General features: G+C 43.7%; 1 long non-coding RNA gene across 1 annotated transcript in view; it reads left to right on the top strand.

The window, feature by feature from the left end:
* The first annotated feature begins 3,343 nt into the window (after positions 1-3,343).
* LOC109314759 overlaps positions 3,344-9,339 on the top strand; it is a 23,715-nt gene continuing 17,719 nt past the window's right edge. Inside the window, exon 1 of the long non-coding RNA XR_002102365.1 lies at positions 3,344-3,608. This is a non-coding gene — a long non-coding RNA (uncharacterized LOC109314759). The remainder of the gene's footprint in view (positions 3,609-9,339) is intronic.

Genomic DNA, 9,339 nt, shown 5'->3' with positions numbered 1-9,339 from the left:
CCCGAGTCCAAAATGACAAAATCTCACTTGGACAGCCATAGCTGCAGGCAGAACAGAAAGAATTTGAGCCAGTTGTGGACTCAGTGTTTTGTTGACTATAAAGGTTGAAGAACACCTGAGGTCCCTGCAGTCATTAAGGGAGAAAAGAGCAGAACAAAGCAGAATACTGCTGCAGATGAGGAAAAGGTGAATTTGTACCTTCAGCACTGCTGTTGTATTGATGGATGTGTGGTTAGTAAATATTTGCTGCAGTGATGTGGTACACTACCCTGAGCTACCGGCTGAGCTTAGAAATTTATTAAATACAATTTTGCCACATTTTCATAAGGGGCAGAGAATATACTAACCAGGGCTTTTGGTCCCTTGATCTCTTTCTACTAGCCTGACTATTAGCCATTTGGTGGGTGCAGAGCCAGAAAGGTAGGTGGAAGGAGTTCGAAGACTGGCTTATCTAAGTGCCCCTGCTGAGTGGGTATCTAAGTGCCCCAAATTCTGTGCGGGGAATGGGTATGTTTTAGTTTATGCAGACTCCTTGTGCACCTTGGACTAATGCAACTGCAGTACCGGAGGAGCTACAAAAGCACCATCCTGTATAGTACAAAGGACTCTGGCTTTCTACCTACACATTATCTTCAGCAGAATGGAGCTCACAGTGGATGAATGTCACTTATTCATACAGGGCTTTGGAAGCCCCAGTTCAGTCGCTGGGGAACTGCATTTCTTTTGTGCAATGGATAGCTGTAAGTGCACAAGCACATTGAGGCAATATACAGTGATACAGAGCTTGATGTCAGACTACGTTAGAAAGACTGTTTCAGATGTAGACATGACCATGGGGCTATATTACACATCTTACACAATAGTTTAGGTGGATTAATGTGATCCATTCATCAGCAACGGATGGTGGATATTGCAGCTATTCTAGTGACTGGTGGTGTATTGTGTCTTGTGGCTGTAGAGACCAATGTTAGACTTACAGGTCCTGCCACGGTGGTCACAGGTGTACCCAGTGATAGTGTTAGGTGCTACTGTACTGACAGGCTGTTTCCTTCAGTCACACCTCTCTTGTAATTCAAGTAACCATTTCTTGTTGTGATGTTGTACTCCATGATTGAGAAGGGAGCGCCACTTTGTCCTGTCTCCTGCTAAGGCTTCCCAAAGGTTTGGGTTTATTCCAAAAGCCTTCATGTCCTGCTTGCCAGATGTCTTTGAAGTACAATTTTGTGTGCTCTATAGGGGTGTGCAAAGCTTTGGTTGCTGATTTGATTCGGCGGAGATTTGACCCGATTCAGTGGCCAAATCTCCGAATCCAAATTGAATCAGGAGATGCTTTAATCTCTCTGAATTGAATCGAACCATCTGAATCGATTCAGAGAGATTTGGAAAGAATTGGTGATTCGGACATAGACACAGCTTTATATATGTTTTTCCTACATATCTCAAGGTACCAGGCAGCTCATGAAAGCTGAGATGGTGGGGCGGATGGAGTGTCCCACGGGAGTGTGGTGGGGTCCCCAGAGCACTTGGTGGTGGATCCAGAAGTGGACCAGAAGCACTTCTGGGTCCACCAGGGAGCGCATGGGGGACCCCACCCCCCAGCTCAGAGACTGGTGTCTTCTTGGTCTGGGGGCGGGGGTGCATCTGGGGTCCCCTTGTGGCCGATCACTGAGCTGGAGAGGCATGGGGGGGAGTCTCCTGCATGCTTGGCGGCAGACCCGGAAGTGGACTTGAAGTACTTTGGGTCCATTTCCAGGTTTGCCGCTGAGCATGTGGGGGGCCTCCCCGCACTCCCGTGGGATGCTCCATCCTCCCCAGCACTGCAGTGTTCACAAGCCACGCCTGGTACCTTGAGGTATGTAGAAAAAACATTTAAAGCGTTGTCTATAGCTGAATCACTAATTCTTTGAATCAGCATCGAATCTTCAGATTTGGATTCAGCTAAATTGAATCAGGACAGTGATCCAAATCAACAAATCGAATCACCATCCCCGATTTGGGCAGAATCCAAATCAGAATCGAATATGGCCTTTTTGCACACCCCTAGTGCTCTACTCTTCTCTCCCCACATGCAGTTTGCCCATAAAGGATGTCCTTTGGGATGCACCCCTCTTCCATTCTTCAAAGATGGCCAAGCCAGCTCAGATGTCACCGTTTGAGTAGTGCAGATGGTTGGCAGGTTGGCTTTGGTGATGACCTCTATGTTGGTAATTCTGTCTTACCACTTGATGTCAAGGATGTGCTGTAAGCAGCATAGGTGGAAGCTGTTCAGCTTCATTTCTTGATATGCATATGTTGACCATGTCTCACTGCTATACATAAAGTGGATTTCAGAGGTAACAAAGCATATCCGAATTTTAATTGCTTTTTCATATTTTTTTTTGCTATGAATTAAGTTAGGTTCCAGAAAGAAAAGCTGTTTAAAATTGGAAAAAACCTTCAATTTTAAAAAGAGTTGAAATGAAACATTTGGACCATCTCAAAACTTTTTTTTTTAATGTTTCCCAAACAGTTTATTTCTCAAAACTGCCCTTTCCCCTGCAAACAGGTTTTTGTCTTTAATTCATATTTTCCTAATATTTTTTAGAATTATTTAGAAAAAATAACCTGATGTTCACAATAATATATATCCTTAATGTACTAACTATACTATTTTAGCATTTTTCTAACAAGTAAGATTGACACAAAGAATTAAAAAGTTATGAAAAGGTCTGTTAGCTGGATTATGCAATAATAGGGAAGAGAGCTTTTTATGCTGAAACAATCACCTGAATAAAAATCTGCTTTTGCTTCAGTGACTGCTCACTGTTAATTTATCTCCACGAGGCAGGTGAAGTTAAGATGTATGTCTGAAATTTTGTTATTTCAGAGAAGGAGAACAAAAGATACGTCAAACCGCAGTGCAACAGAATAATTCAAGCGGTCAGTGAAAACAACTGCAGATATGTGGATGGATGACTTCAGCAACCACATACTTGCTACTGTATGTGAATTAAGACAAGATGAAGTCCAAAGGAGTGAACCTTATTTCTATATTAAATGAATTATCTGACATTATGGACTTAGTCCAATACTGTTTGAAGTCAATCAAAGTCTTTCCATTGACTTTGGTGGGCTTTGGCTAAAGCCTCATTGCATAGCATCATGCTGGGATCAGGAATATTTGTATTTGCAATGAGATGGCCATTCTTTGATTTTTTTAATCAGGAATGTCTCAGAACACAAAGATCCTACCTGTATCCTGCTGCTTTCTGCTTTACCCTCCCCACTAATACCCCATCCTTTCTGGTCAAGGAAAAGTCTAGATTCCATCAGCTTTGCTCCTGATTCAGCTGCCTTATTGCTGAGCATTGTGCAATTACCTGGAGAAGGAAATTAATTCAGCTGGAAGGAGCTCCGTTAAGCAAAGAGCACCTCTTGCCAAGAGGCTGAGCAGGCAGTACTTCAGTCCCTGTTGGCTTGGGAATAAAAGGAAGAGAATTAGAAATTGAACTTGGCTGTCTTGAATGACAGTGGGATACCTTTCACTGCCAGAAATGCTGCAGTTTCAAGCTGGACAAGTTTCCTGAGTTCTTCCAAAATCTCAGCTTTTCTCCTCCTGACTCAGGCAGGTGAGATGTCTCCCACATCCAGAACCAAACTTCAATGGCTATTTTAGGGTTGTTTTATATTTCTGGTTTCTGACTGCCAGAGTACTCACTTAATATTTTTGGTTAAGATAACAAGAGCTTGAAATATTATATGTGAGTTTGTTCTCCTGAAATATTCCGCCTAGTTTTTATACTATTGTATAGCTTGGCTTGTTACTAAGAAGGAGTTAATCCTGTAATCCTGTGTGCACTTGTATATATTTAACAGGACCACTTACACATGAGTAAAAGGTTGCAGGCTCAGGGTCTTTTGAGCTTGCTGATTTAAAACCTGCTTGTTTCTCAGAGCTCTGTTAAAAGTGCAACTTGTGGAAAGGATGTTCAAACCTAGGCAATAGATAGCATATATAGTAGGGCTGTACAGAGCAGGTAATATTCGATTCGACAGCCATGTCGAATATTAAACCGGGTCCCGCTTTGATTTGCCATCCGTGAGTCAAAGCGGGTCCACTTTGACTCAAGGTCGAAGCTCAGTCAAATATTCCAGCTGCTTCGACTTCCCCATAGGCTATAATGGGGAAGGTCAAAGCTGGCTATAAGTTTGGTATTTCTTGTCTGATCTTGATGAAACATGCAGGAATGGTAGCACCTGAGGAGCCCACAAAGCCTGCCAACTTTCATAGTGATAGGCACAGGGGTTTGGGGGAAACTGCACCGTAGGCTGCTGACAGACAAAACTCGTGATGCAGATGGAGCGAGGAGGGCGGCATTCGCTCCGTCTGCCCCTGGAGCTTGGGCAGCCCGGCAGTGGGAGGCTCACCTTGAGGAACACCAGCTGCTCCACCAAACCAGGACCCAAGCAGGTGCTGTGGGGTGTCACGACATCCACAGCCATACTGAACATCCTCTCGTTTGGCATGCTGAACACCCTCTTGGTGGACAGAACAAGTATTTCCGGGCAACTGTGGGCAGATCCAGCCACATCAGGCTGTGGATTGCCCAGTAGGCCAAGGGCTTGCAGTCCAGGGGCTCCACAGGCTCGGCAAGATAGGCAGACACCACCGTGTGAGGGCTGTCTGCCTGATCCTGGGGTCTGGTGGGTCTGGACCCCCTAATGTTTGCCGTGGCCTTAGCCCATATTGGCAGTGCCTGTGGTGGAGGGCAAGACTGGCTCGGGGATGGGGGGCTGGGTTCAGCCAGTGGATCCCCCTGTTCCACTTCCCCCCACCTCCGCCGCTTCGCCTCCGTCACTTTCTTCATAAGTACCTCCCTCCAGTGACTCGGTGTCTCGCTGCCACATATGGTGCCCTTCACCCTTGGGTCACAGACGGCGGCCAGCATATGCACTGTGTTGGATCCCAAGGGTTCAAGCCTTTTCCTAAAGCCTTCCCCTTCCTTCCCCAGAGCTTCCCTCGCCAGGGCACTGAGATCCAGATCCAGCGCCAGCTCTTCTGGCGCGGGAAGGCTCAGCATAGGCAGTGACACAAGGGTGGAGCATGCTGCTGTGCTGGTTGCAGTTATGGTGGGAGAGGCTGTGGCTGCTGTGTCTGGACACGAGAGAGTCTCAGGCACAGGCAGTGGCTCTGGTGGCACTGCTGCTCCCCCCTCTTTACTGCTTGTAGCAGCCTCATCCCTTGTAGCGGGAGGAAAGAGGCTGCGTCTGAATTTGGTGGGAGGAGACACTACAGCTTTCCCGCTTGCATCCCTCCTTGTTTCCCTTTGTGCAGGCTGGCCAGTGTGGCCACCTGCCTTTTCACCCCGCTTCATAATGTGTTCCTTTGTATGTAAACTGGAACCTCTAAGTGTGCTGTGTGCTGCGGATTAGATTTCTGGATGTTATGTAAATGTGTTTGTGTGTGTAGATAATATATTGAGAAGCGTTGGTGTGGAAAGAATGAACGATGTATAAAAAAAAAAAAAAGTATGTATAAACTAAATTGTTATATATAGAATAGATCCTAGGCTACTTCTAACCCTATCCAATATAAGCGTAACCTAATATGAAAAGTAGTTATAAAATAAGAGCACCAAGTTCTCAGAAATCCCTGTTGCTAGCATTGCAAGCAGGGAATCTGTTGAAGATCAGGGCTTCCAGCTGTTGTGGTCTGCTGCAGAGGTGCTGGAGAACACCAGCAGCTCAGAAACTGACCCCAAGGCAGAAAGCAGGGGAGCGGAAAAACTGCTGCCTTTTATGCATTTTCTCTGTCCCTCCCCCAGAACCCTGGGATTGGAAGGGACCTCAGAGAATGCTGACAGGTCACTGGCCAGCCACACATGTCAGTCATGAAAGCACTCCTTCCCCCTTACCCCCTCCCTCCCCTTACTTTCCTTTTTCCCCCCCCCCCAGGGATCCAGTATAGGCAAGTCGAATATTCGACCCGCGCTGTTAATATTCGACTTCAGGTATTGGATTTGACAGCTATTCGACCAGCTGCTATTCGACTCGACTTTAACTTTTCAAGGTCGAATATGTCAAATATTTGTCAAATCAAATATTACGTCGAAGCTTTGCATGGCCCTAATATATATTGTTCAAATCTCTGAAAACTTCTGATAGACTGGGTGCATCTACACAAGATGCTAAAAGCACAGTAGACTAATTCTACTGCACATTAACACAACACAGTGCTAATGTACAGTAGAATTAATCTAATCTGCATTAGCTGCAAGTAAAGGATGTGCACCAGAGCTACTCTACAGTAGCACTGATTAGGGGTTGTCTACACATGTATTTCTGTGCGCCTAAACTTAATGCACCTTTGTTTAAGGTGATTTAAGCGCATGTCTATACGTGGACGTGCTGATGCACAATATGGTGCATTCAATTTAGGCGCAAATAGATAAATTGCATTAGCACACGTGCAAAACACTAATGTGCATTAATGCAGTGTATATCCATTAAAGGGAACTGCATTAATGTGCATTAACCCATCTACACATTCACTAATGCAACTTAGCTATTTGTGCATAAATCTGATACCTGGTTTATGCGGGTATCAAATTTAGGCTCAAATAACCTAAAATTGCCATATTTAAGGTGTGTTAAGGGTGTGCACATGTAGATGCCTGCCCTTAATGTGCCTTAAATTGGGCTAATGTGCATTAAAAGTGCATGTGTAGACCTGCCTATGGCGCATTAAGTTTAGTACCTGTCATAATAGGTTTAGTACAGGTACTAAACTTAATGCACTGTAATTATGGTGTATTAATGCCTGTGTAGACGTGCCCACTGGGTCTCTGTCCAAGGCTCATAGAAGTAACTGGATCAGGCCCCGGCTGGATTGAACAAAGGACCAAAAGAAAACCTGGATCTGATTCCAGCTCAATGGTGACTTTGTCCAAGTCATTTTGCCTTTTCCAGAGTAGCGATCCTCAACATTTTAAAATTTGAGACATGACTTGGAAAATGCCAGCTCTTCATTTTCACATTTTTCAACTGCAGAAAATAATAGAGCACTTCTTATGGTGTGAAAAACTCACAAAGGTCACAGCAGGGTAGAATGATTTTCAGCACTATGGAATCATGTTTGAAATCTTTGGGTTTATCGTGTTAATCATGTGTGCATATCTAATAGTACTAATATTGCATGGTAATCCATGACACCCTTAAAAGGATCTTAAGGCACCCAAGGTGCTCTGGCACCCTGGTTGAGAATCGCTGTTCTAGAGTCTAATGTACATAGCATCACTATCTTCTGCATTCTTCAACAAGTGTCTTCTATTTTTTCAAGACTCTGTACACCCCCACGTATGTCCCTACTACTGTTTCCTACATTGTTGTTGAAGCCAGCAGGGGTCTATGGATAAGACCCGTAAGACATTTTATGAGAGATTACTAAACAATGTATTTAAAACACATATTGCCAGAATTTCATTTTAGTATGCTTTAGAGTCTTTGCTCCTGCTAACAGATGGCTAGCTTTTAAGTAAATCTATATTAAATGAGTAATTAATGAAATAGGTAGTTTCAAAAACAGTATTTTACTTTAAGCTTCGCTGCTAAGGATATAAGTGCTATATTCCCTTTAACATTTTGTGTTGGCATTATATACTTCCCTTACCCTTTTATGCAATTATAGGTACAAATTATTCACGTTTGGTCTTCAGAAGCTCTGAAAAGTTATGTCTCATGAGTCAGCATGTAATTTCCTTCTGCACAAATTGCAGAATTATGCAATGAAGCTAAGTACAGAGAATAATGCTAATTTACAATTGAATTCCTATGGATTTACATATTACAACCACATTAATGCTGAAGGAATCCACAATATTGTCAAATAGGTTAATAATGGTTACTGTTAGCACAGTGAATGCCAGAGGAATTAATAATGATTAGCCACTTACTTGAAATGTATGCAAAATTATGCAGTTACCTTGAAATTAAGAAATAATTTTACATCAATATTTAAAATATTGTTGTGGGAGCTGGAAAATGAATGTGCTTCTTTGTTAGGAAGTTACCTGTGCAAAAAATGCACTACTGTATTACAGCCTGATCTGAAGCCCTTTCCAGTCAATGGACTGCTTTAGGGCTTTGAATCAGATGCCAAGTACTTTGCTTGAAGTAGGTATAAACCTTCCTAATGAGTTCTGCCTACATATGAAAGCAATGCAACTATTTACTTATAATAACAGAATCTCCTTTTTCTTTCCTTCTTATTTCCTCCTTCTCCATTACTTCCCTTCTCATGATTCACCTAGTTGTATAGACTTCCTTTGCTGTTCTTTTCCCTCTGTTGTCCCAATACATAGCACCAACTCTGACCAAATCCTATTGAATCTTCCTCCACTCCACTGTAAAAATCTAATTTTGAATCTTCATCTTTACTACTATGGGTCATCTCCCACCTCTACTCTACAGGGTGCCTCTCGATGTGCAGGGAAGCTGCTCCGACAATCGCAGCTTGTCAGAGCAGACTCAGTTAATCAAGTCTTCTGAAACATGCTAATTAGCATGCTCTAGCAGCCTCTATGTCTCATGTATCAGAATCCCTGCGCTTCAAAATGGCAGCAGGAGGGCTTTAACTAAAGCTCGTTGAATGAGCTGTCCTATACCAGGGACCAAACTTTTGTCCACAATGGAAAAACCCTGCTAACTTCACTGGACTTTGAACCAGACCTTATCTGGCCTATCTGCCCTCAGTCTAATCGCTTTCTAAACCTCAGTTCATTTTTAGAAGTCTTCCAGGGATGAATCACCAACATCAGATCTTGGGTACACACAGACATTACACTTATAGCAACCTAACAAGGGTTAGGTCCATCTAAGTGCTGACCTGACACTTGAGGATGTTAGGCTGGGAAAAAAATGGCCGGCTTTATCTAAGTTAAAAATCTCCTGAAGAGGTGAACTAAGACCCGGCTAGGCAAAGCCTTGGCTGGGATGATGTACTTGGGGCTGGTCCTGCTTTGAGCAGGGGGTTGGACTAGATGACTTCCTGAGGTCCCTTTCAACCCTAATTTGCCGATTCTGTGATTCCTTTCAGTGCCTTCATCTTCCTTAGTTTGTGCAGCACTAGGCACATTGGCACTGGAACTAAAAAAGAACCAGGCCTATTAAGGACAGGGATGAGGTTCCAGAAATCATTAGACTTGTGATCCAAGCCAGCACTCATATTCCAATCTCCAGGACTGAAAAGCTGAATGGGTTTGTAGCTTGTCATTCTCCCCTTGTACTCGGCCTTGGTGAGGCCGCAGCTGGAGTACTGCGTCCAGTTTTGGGCTCCACAATTCAAAAAGGATGTGGAGAAGC

Source organism: Crocodylus porosus, unplaced genomic scaffold (genome assembly GCF_001723895.1).
Source record: "Crocodylus porosus isolate Cpor-Errol unplaced genomic scaffold, CroPor_comp1, whole genome shotgun sequence".
Taxonomy (NCBI): Eukaryota; Metazoa; Chordata; order Crocodylia; family Crocodylidae; genus Crocodylus; species Crocodylus porosus.
The sequence above is the reverse complement of the archived record's forward strand: the minus strand, read 5'-3'. Positions and strand labels throughout refer to the sequence as shown.